Genomic DNA, 9,919 nt, shown 5'->3' with positions numbered 1-9,919 from the left:
TTTTCCTTCTGTCGCTCGAAAGTCGCGTCCTCTGTTTCGCTATCGCTCGGTAGGTTATACAATCACCGAAACTGCACATGATCTTTACGTCGATCAGCTTGTGTAGCTTTGGCTCATCTTCAATTCCGTCCTCCAAAACCGCGTATTAAACGTCTTAACCAGGAACGAAATTAATTGAAGTAAAAGGAAAAAAAAAACAACACACGAAACGAATTCAAACCCTCTTCCAATTCAAGGTAACATGCAAAACTATTAAACCTGATTTAATGGATAATGTGTTTGGGGAGATTATTTTTTTGTTTTGCTTTTTTTTTTACCTTATGTTTGATTATTTAATGACCCAGTCTCACGTAGGTTTTGTTTTCGCACCCTTCATCCGCGGGAGATGATTTTATCCGTCACATTACGGCGCACGGAAACACCGGCAAACCGGAAGGAAGGCACGCTCGTATGCCGTTTATGTTTGAATCCGTACCGACCCGTAAGAGAGATCCAATCGAGTGTGTAATGGAGCTTGGTTTCGGGGATGAACGTTGGATTGTATGCAAGCCAAGCCGATTTGGATATAATAATGCTCGGATTGATAGATTGACCAGTAAGGTCATGGAACACAGCGTCTGTCCGAAACAATTACACTCCACTGCTCGGTGAAGGGAGCATGAATGAGCTAAACGGAAAACGATCACCGTGTACCCATACCCGAAAGTGGAAGTATGTGTCTCTCGTGGGGCTTTTTTTTTCTTAAAGAACCGGTTAGCATAGAAAATGTTTTTCACCCGAAGAAAGCAGCGCGCGGAAAAGGTATGCAACATGCAATCCGACTTTTCCTAACGCTATCAACTTTAACCTTCTCCGTTTTTTTTTGCCCCTACACCCCGTACAGCCCCGTGGGGTACCGAGCGATCGACCGAAAAACATTTGCATCAAACGATCGAGTCACCCCACGCGCAATGCGAGAGAAAACATTGTAATGGTAGTGGTACAAAAACGTGGCCACGGGGTTCGTCGCTTACCGTTGCACTCGAGTCGTTTGATCGTCACGCGATCGTCGTTGCAGCAGCAGCAGCGGTTTGCGTCTTGAAAACACGATTAATATGTGACACAAACAAGCGCAACACACAAACAAATAGTTCCACATAAAGAAGGGATCGTTTATGTTGGTTTCGTGTTTATTTAGCACATTCGTTGTGTTGAGTGACTTCCTGCGCGTACCATTTAGCAACATCGAAGAACGATCGGGACGGCAATTATGTTCTAAGTAACACAACTTCCTTTAGACGCTTAGTAGCGCTTATTGCTTTGCAACACAATTTGAGGTCATAATTCTTGCATAGCTTTTCTTGAAATTCAATTTCGCTTCATTTTTCAACACCAATTTAACAGTAGCTGGTGTCAATGTTTTTATTTTGAAACTCCATCCTTCGAGAGAGCAATTGCCACCCCTGCGTGGTGATCACACGGAATCGGATTAGTGTGACCACCCCCTTTCCCCGTGGATTGGACCAACGATGCAATAATGCACACACTAATGGTGCACGCCGTTGCATCGTTGCAGTGGGCAGCAAGAAAAAAAAAGAAGCAAAAACGACAGTTATCCAACCGGTAAAGTGCACCCCGACCGATCGCCGGTTACGGGTTTAGCGGAGATAGGGCAAGTAAGAAAGACGAGTAAAGTTCACGAATGCTTCCGGGAAGAGGTTGTGTTTTTTTGTGCATCAAGTTGCACTGCATTCTCCAAATGACACTCTCCCGGGCAGGCCCTTTTTGCCTGTTTCATTTTCCCACCGTCGTGTGCCGGGTGGGCCAAAGCTTTTTGATTTGCTGCACGTTACTCGTTTCGTAACCGGCAGCCAAACGACGTACCAACGTTTTTTTTTTTTATTGCACACCACAAACACACGGGACAGGGGAGAGACACTGGACCCTCGGAGACGGTGGTAGTTTGCGAAATTTGCATCCAAGTGTTTTGTAGGGACGGGAGTATGAGACGTGAATATGAAAATTCTCACGCAAAATCGCTTCACCCTGCAATCGGCAAAACTTCCTAATTTCATCACCACTACTTAGACCCTCCAGCTAAAGGTACTTGTGAAGATTGATTTACTTAGCTTTTATGTGGAAAGATTCTTTGTTCGACACGTTCGACGTGAAGGGGCTCCGGTTCACGTACAACCCGCCCTTGTGGGTGACGCGAAAACTGGTGCACCACAAAATTGTATCAGCTGGACACACAGGCGCGTGTGAACGTTTAATGAGTTCCCGCCCACCGCGGGGCGCAGTACGATGGCGCTAGCACTACGAGGTGCGCATATTTATCAGCTATCGTACATCTGTGTGTTTTTTTCTCACTCTCTTTCTCTCACCTCATAGACCCCATTTTGAACAAAAAAAAAAAACACAAAAATCCCCCAAACGACGAACCTTTTTGTAGAAACATGGGGCACAACACACCGATTTAGCGATAATAATAGTAGCCAAACAAAAATCAGATCGCGTTTCGGGTTGCCTATGCTTCTGCTGTCTGCACAGCTATTCCACTGTCCTATATATTTAGCAGCTTCGCTGTTGGGACTGTGGTGTGAAGCAAAAAAGTTGATGTTCATGTTTTGAGATTAATTTAAAATACTTTCTTGCACCATTTTGCGATCGTTTTATGCTTTTTGCTTTATTCGCGGCACGCGTGCAGCTTTATGACATAAATGCGCGTAATTGATGCAATTGAATAGAGCTCCCACACGACTGAACTTGGTAGATGAGTCGTCCCTCGGCATTATGATATCAATCATTAATCATACACGATGGTACGCGATGATGGGTCGAGTTTGATGAATGTTGCAACGTCTCGTGTGCCTTTAGAGGTGATCGAGCAAAGAGAATGCTCGACTGCTGATTTATTACCGCGGGAATTTTGTGTCGATTTTTTAGAACTCACATTAAATTTGATACTATCAGTCTGTTAAGTGTTTACCAATTTGACACAACATTTTTAGGTCTGCTGTGGATGAATTTTCCTCTTATCACCGATGACATTTAAATGAGCAAAAAGAAGATTTTTTTTTCTCGCCTTCAAAAGCCAATCAAATGATACGCAAATTAGCGTGCGTTCGTAAAAGATTGTAAATTCGCCGGCCGAAAGTACAAGCTTAATTACCTCACCAGCCTTCGACGGCTGGACGCGTTCGATAACGGAACACTGGGGGCAAACGATTCACCCCGATCATCCCAAGACCTTGACCGACATATCCTTACGGCGTGTGGTGACAGGGAATGATCATCATCATCATCATCATCATCATCGGTATTCGGTTATATTTAACCGAAAACATCGCAACCAACCATTTGAAAGGGAAAATAAGCAACAACTAGCAAAAAAAAGACGACTCACGCAGAGGGATTGTTGGCTCTTCCATCGGTTGAAGTGGATCGTTTCTTGGTCTTCGCCATCTTCCTCCCTTCCACTAGCCTAACTGTCTCATTTGCGAACGATTATGGGAGTAAGTAAACAGACAGATTTGACCACATTAAGTGACACGGATCATTAGATGTATTGTAGCTTCGCCGGGCGCATGATTGATGGTGGTGCGCAGATGATGTGGCGGCTACAGGTGGCTGTGAAGAGGACTTGGGACCAATTGAAAGGACAAGATGTGACCGCCTTTGGACGAGACAAACAATACGCCGTCCGAGTGACTTTCACAACAGCACACGCGTTCGAGTAAGGATGGACAAATGTGTGGATAATGACGATGATACTACCAGACACTTGTGCCACGAGCCTGAGCACACTTTAAGTGTTAGATGCGCGCGAAGAAGCAGCATCCATTCCCATTAGGGGATGGAAGCAGTTTTCCCCATTGCTTGCATCCTTTTTGCAGTGAAGGAAATCTTGGCTCCCTCTATCGGTGATCGACCCTCGCGCACGCTCGGTGGAGATTAGATTATGCAAGTGATGGTGATGGTGGTGGATCCACGACCCTTCCAACAACAACGGTAGTGGGTTTTATTGCACAACAGAATCTGTGCGGCGACGGTGGTTACAAAATTCTATCACCTCATATGCATCTTCATGGCGGTAGAATTGCAATATCTTCATCGATCGATGTCATTGGTAGCTCCAAGAGTGTTCAAATTCTTCAAATCGAGACTCAAGCTACGAAGCGATCCCCACCACCCCCGGAAAATATCATCACGACGTTTGCATCTTCTTTTTTTTCGCCCGAACTCGGATTACCACTGCACTCAGGCAGCGCTCCGAAGTGATCCATCTTTAGCTCCGACAAAATCACTTTATGCTTTGCTGCCCATACTCCAACCACAACAACCGGCCGACCTATCAGTTTGATGCGCAGAGCCAAACAGACGTCTCTCACTACTCATCGCAAACTTACTTTTCAATCCTGCCCATTTCTAATTTCTACATTAACAGCGCGTTACGCAATAGTTGCTGCACCGCCACGGTCCGCTTTAATGTGCCCTGGCAATCCGTCCAGCTTCCAAAGCTATCCACAGTCAGCCAGGTTAGCTGCTCCCAAGCCCGTCATCATCATCATCATCGGCGGTGTAATCGTGATCGTCATGCTCGAAATCTGTAGCTGCCGCTGTTACCGTTGTTAAGGTCGGCTTATGTGATGGCGCTACGGGACGGTGATTCTCCCTAGTGTCTGTAGTCTGGATTTGCTCTAGCAAAAGCTTGTATGCAAACGCAGGCTGGGAAAACTGTTTGAACTTTAAAGTTGTATGAGAAGTAGGTTGATTTTTTTTTCTCCCGTATATGGAACTGATTGCATTGTTAGAATATCGGATTAGTTTGAGGGCCGTTACACTACTGCACTTTCTGCTGATACTTCTCAGATACTCCTCACAAACGCTTCAAACATATGGACTTGATCCAAACAGACGTTTAAGGGGAAAATGCTCAGACGAATTTGAAGAAGCCACCCGTACAACGAATTCTATGTGTTGTACGGCATAGTTGAGCAGTAAATTGTACTCGCCAGGCTCCGCAGAACCCTGTTCGTGAAGTCTTTTAAAGTTGTACACTGGAAGAGGAACAAACGAGTTAGCTGCTAACAAAACGGAGCTTAATCCCATCCGAAATATTCCGCTTAACGAAAGATGAACACCCATCCATAATTTTTTGACCAAATTCTGCTTTCTTCTTCATCTCTCCACCAGAGCAGAGTTGTGGTCAAATTATCGAACCATTTTAAAAACATCACGAGTTAATTTTATGCCTTTTACCAATAAATTTAACTAGAAACATAACTCAAACTGACGTCTTCTTTTCAAGTAAATTTGTGCCCCAACTAAACAAACACAACCACATTACGCAGGCACACTTTCATTCATGCTTCTGCTCTCCATTGTATGAATGCTGCTCGCCCGGCTTGGAAAGTCTAATCATCATCGTGGGTCGAAAACACGGGTGTACCTCTGTGTCCAGGCGCGCATAGGCTGCGAGAAATTATGTGCATGACTCCAACATCCCCCGGCCAACAAATTCTACGCGGCCACGTCGAGGTCGTGCGCTTCGTGAGGTTAATCATTACAGCAGCGTCGTGTACGAGAAGGTCCGGGGTTTGGCCGGCACTTTCCGGCGGTGGTACATTTCCCAGGAAAAGCTTGTACCAGGTACACGATCGACGAGCCACTGAGAATTGGACGGTAATTGGACGGTGTGAGGAGATGATGTCTTGTAGCAATGTTGCTCACCGTTAATTGCCAGTTTGCTTTAACTGTTCGTCTTCCCAGGGGGTAAAGTAAGATTCACTGGTACCGCTGTAGGATACAAATATTGGTTACGAGCTGAAATTTGTGTATTTAAAATTTATTTCAGTTCGGCTAAACCCCCAAAAGCAAAGGAGCGCTGAAAATGGTGGAACTTTCGCGAGCTGACTGGTGGCAAGCAACACGTTAATGAGCAATAAAATAAACATTTTATGTTCGCAGTCGGAACACGCGTTCGCCGATCAATATTGTAGCATCCTCATTGTCAAAAATCTTCCTCCCTTGTGGTCGATCTTTATGGGCTGCTGACGGTTCACGGTAGAAAGTGATAGTAAAGCTGGTGTCACCGAGCATACCATACGATCTCCCCCGTTCGATAGCAGCAGGTGTATCCAATTTAACCTTTGCCCTCTCTTTTCTTGAGGTAAGCAGCCACCGATCACACAACGCAACTTCAGGCCCCTCCACTTCCAATCATTGCAATTTCATCAAACACCACACAACAACAAAACGTGGATGAAATTGAAGAAAAAAGGCGCCTAATCTCCTAAAACAGACGCCACACAGGGAGGGACAGTACTGTATTTTCTCCCTCCCTGTAGATACGACGAACCCGTGTACAGGCTGATGGACTTTATTGCAGACAGCGAAGTCCTCTAAAAAAAGTGGACTCGACCGATGTGAAAGGTGGAAGCCGATAATACCTCCGAGAAGAATCTCACTTCTCCCCACAAACGATTGCCATACCGATATACGTGTGTGATGCAATTCCTATCCCCGTAGTAACACATCCCACGTGTTTTATCCCCTTTTCGATACCCCGCATGATCATCACTACGCAAAATGTCTACCGAATCCAAGATTGGCAACACTCGACAAGCTGCACCGGACGGTAGAAAAATGGAAAAGATCGTCCGAAGAGACACACGCACGCTAAGGGATGTTTATTTACGGTTGCGTCATACCGAGGAAGACTGATCTTAAACTGGTCTGTGGGCCGGAATATGCAATTGTGGTGCACGCAAGAATCCATATAAGAGCCGCCGTCGAGTCCTTCAAGATTCGAATATTCTTCTCTTACTTTATTTGTGTGTTTCAAAGTTTTGTACTTTAAACCAACTTCACTTAATGCGTCTCACACACTGAGAAAATTCCAAGGTCCAAATTATTTTTGAAGACAACGCGTGGATGGACCAAGAGTACTGAAAGATACTTCTTCAATGGCGTCTCTCAACAGTTGTCGTTTTGCTACACGACATCGGTATCGGCATAGTCACGGGGTTAAATGGAAGAGTTCTTCATCACCACCACCGATGCGTGAAATACATTTTCCCATCTTTGAACCTCTTCTCTTTTTTTGGCAATACACGCACTTTGCAATTCGTACCGCTTGTCACCGTTACAGTGTGCCTCGCGCAGTAAATGTACATGAGATGGATAAGAAGTGCAGCACAAAAAAAAGGGGAGCAGATCTATCTTCTCTCCCCGTCGGCCGGTATACGATGATCCACTTTTGCCATAGGTCAAGAAACAAAACACAACATAAAACAATGGAACGGGGCACAATCCGCCCGGAGGGCTGCCGTTGATGCTGCCTCTGATGATGGATCGCATTGAATAATGGTGCTCTGTGGGCCTGCCATTTCCCTGTGCCTTTAAAAAGTAAAAGAGAAATAACCTTACTCGTGATAAAACCCGTTCCGAAAGTAGTCGCGCATTGCTTGAAGGGTGGAAAAAAGGTTGTTCTACCTTTTGTTTTATAACACTTATTTAACGCGCCCCGCTCGTGAACCTTCGTTGAACTGTGACATTTTTTGAGGAGTAAATTTCGATCGCACGATACTAATAATTGGATACGGGAAGTTCAAGTAGACCCAAGCCGTCTTGTCAAGTATGACTTAGAAAAGGGTTTGCAGCAAGTTGTGTGCTTTTCGTTGTGAAGTGTGATCGATCAGCCGCTCAGAAACTTCTTTCTGATCAACGTAGACGTAAGATTTAGTTGCATATTTTAGATATTTTATCCAGTGACCGTGTGAAGTGGAACCAACTGTACAAAACAATGCGTTTGCAAGTGCGAGTTGATGTACTGTGGTACTGAACCCCTATAAACAACCATTACACGGTGACCCAACGCTGACACTAACGATAGCAATGAATAGCCCAGTCCCTCTATATAATACTACTGGTGAGAAAATTCATGTGCAGTGAGCTTCCCGTTCCATGCTAATGAGCAGGGAAAACCCCCAAAAAAGAAATTTGAGAGGTTAGCAGTCCATGCCATGGAGTATTTGAGTACCGGGATCGTAAAAGTTCTGCACAGTTCATCGTTGACGTTTGAGATGGCTGTGGAAATACGAAAGATCTGTGCTTCAAATATATGACAATCGTGACATGTCCCGGTTAACGATAGATCTCCAGAAAACTCGATCCCTGGCTGCAGCTTCCCAGCCATGTGCCTGGGCTGATATATCTGCGTGTATTGTAGCTCTTACTTACGCTCTGTCGCATGCCTTTGGAGGTATCAAAGGGCCTTGAGAGTTTTTCTCATTGCAAGTTGAACGAGTCTATATCTTTTTGGCCAAGATTTCAAAAGAATTCGTAACGTTGTTTGTTTCCTGATACGCAGCTACACAGTATCAAAGGATGGTAAGTATCAGCGGTTATTGCTATTGTATTGGCTTATAGAGGCTTTGTGCCCAGGATCAGCGGTCTGGATTATCAGGATATAACTTTTAAAATTGAGACAAGGTTTGTCTATTCAAAAACACAATTTTCGTTGTACACGTTATTTGAATAATATGGCGGCTAGCATACACAACATACAAAACACTGTCCATGTTGAGAACGAAAGAATGAGCACAAATTTTCGCACATGTGAGTTGTTACTATAATAATTCAGTTCTCAGAGTTATTAATATATGAACCATTCCTAGTAGAAGGACAATACAACACTGGACCGTCATAATCAATTGTAAACAAATTCCTAATTTATGTCTCATTTTATATCAAAGTTCGGCTTCCATCATCCAACTGACCCACATTCACATACACTCTCTACAATGAAAACCAAACTCTTTTAATACGACAAACATTTTAATAGAAAAAAAATCGGCAAAATTCTCTCCCTGACGCTGTACATCAAACGCTCCCCCCTCGTTCTACAACCGTTTCGCTGAGATTGTTCTCGCTCAGTACGCGGATACGCGCGCATCGTCCTAACACTTGCACGTTATCTAAATATTACCGATTGATTGTATAAATTTCATTTAAAAAATCGCATTTCGCTTTGTACCTTTTCTCTGTCGAGCATTCGGTCGGGCGGCGCCTCCGGGCGAACGCGCACACGATACTCGATTTTTGTTATATTACATGTCGCAAAATTGTCGATCGCCTGTTTTGTCTGTATGGGGGAAAGATGTGTTGTATGTAGTTGCTTCAGAGTTTCCTGAATATATAAGGTAAAGGGGGGATATCTCTCTGTTTTGTTGTTAACGCGACAATTATGTAAATATAATTCACTCTTGCACAATGTTTACTAAAGCTGAAATGTACATTTTCGAAGACTTCCTTAAGCACACAATTTCTTCTTGCCATTGTCGTTTTGTTAGTATTCTCTGTTTTTTTTTTTTCATATGAGCGCTTAACGTTTGTTTACCTTTCGATCGTAAAATTGTATAGTACATGATTGCTAAAAACAGACGGGGCAAATGTAACTTGGCGTAATATGAAAAGGGTCAACATAGAAACACGGGTAACCATCTTGAAAGTGTTCTACTACACCATCACGTTGACCAACCTGTCTCTTTCTCTCCCTATCATGTAGGATCATGTTCACCAAATGCTCAACGCATCGTATATCCATCCAGCCAGCTAACAACGACTAATTCTATATAGTATCTCTACTACCCTGTAGCTCGCGTAGTTTCCCAACTCTAGTGCGCGATTGTGATTTTGCAGTCGAGTTGATTAGGGGTTGAATAATCCTTAACACTAACCTATGATGGCAATAACTAACATTTCCTCTGGTTTGTTACAGGATTTCTCATCCGAAATTAGCAAAAAAAAAAAATCATCCCAAAATTCGCATGCCTTTACCAAGGACAACATGAATGTTCTGTGTTTGGTGAAATATAGATCATCTTCCTTGGTGCGACACCTTTCGTTTTACCTTTCTACTACTTCCCGAAGTGGA

This window comes from Anopheles maculipalpis, chromosome 2RL (assembly GCF_943734695.1).
Source record: "Anopheles maculipalpis chromosome 2RL, idAnoMacuDA_375_x, whole genome shotgun sequence".
Classification (NCBI taxonomy): Eukaryota; Metazoa; Arthropoda; class Insecta; order Diptera; family Culicidae; genus Anopheles; species Anopheles maculipalpis.
The sequence above is the reverse complement of the archived record's forward strand: the minus strand, read 5'-3'. Positions refer to the sequence as shown.